General features: G+C 38.1%; 1 pseudogene; it reads left to right on the top strand.

Moving 5' to 3' along the window:
- Window positions 1-835, top strand: part of LOC101592886 — a 3,158-nt pseudogene that overhangs the window by 421 nt on the left and 1,902 nt on the right.

Below are 835 nucleotides of genomic sequence, written 5' to 3'. Positions count from 1 at the left end.
GCAGTTTAGCAGGAAGCTCTCCACCCACTCACCAGACCTGGGCTAGGACTGGGTCTGGGGGTTCCCGGAAGTAGGCAGAAAATTGTTCTGATTATTTTTTATGTAGTCATGAGTTTACTCTGTTTTAGGAGAGTTTTGGAAGAGAAACAGGGAGAAACTGGCTGAAAACAGTACACAAGATGCAGTCTGAAGCAGAGAAAGCTTATTAGCAAGATGTGTCCTGACCACCATTGCCATGATGCTGGGCACAACAGCTTCTGATTGACTGGAACTTGAAAGACATAAAAAAATGGCAGACACAGACTTCACAGCCCTTGCTATCTGCCTGTCCTGTGCCCTTCTTTTTTGTAGTAATCTGTGCTGGTTATGGGACACGTCTCTTCCTGCTTTTCTTTTCTTCACTCTTCTCTTTCTTCTCCTCCTATCTTTCTTCTTTCACTTTTTCCCTTGTTTTCCTTTACTTCAAGTGAAAGTTGCATTTAGTTGTTAACTGGTTGTCCTAACCAGTTATTTTTCCAGAACATAAGAAGCCTGGACATAGTGCTATCGTATGACAAGACCATTCATTTATTTACACTGAGGAATTATAAAGACATGTCCTGAATGAGTATTGTGATATTTTCTCTTATTCTTTTCTATTATAATATACAACATTTTTTAGCCAGTAGGTGTTTTATGTATGAGTCCCCTTAGCTCTTCTTCCTATCAATGAATATAAGAAACATGACAGTCCAAGCAAATAAGGTGAATTTAATTATAAGGAAATTCTTATTGCATGGAGTACAATATGACTAATGCAATTCTCACATGAGATACTATGATATATTAAGATAAT

This window comes from Octodon degus, unplaced genomic scaffold (assembly GCF_000260255.1).
Source record: "Octodon degus isolate 3935 unplaced genomic scaffold, OctDeg1.0 scaffold00025, whole genome shotgun sequence".
Taxonomy (NCBI): Eukaryota; Metazoa; Chordata; class Mammalia; order Rodentia; family Octodontidae; genus Octodon; species Octodon degus.
The sequence above is the reverse complement of the archived record's forward strand: the minus strand, read 5'-3'. Positions and strand labels throughout refer to the sequence as shown.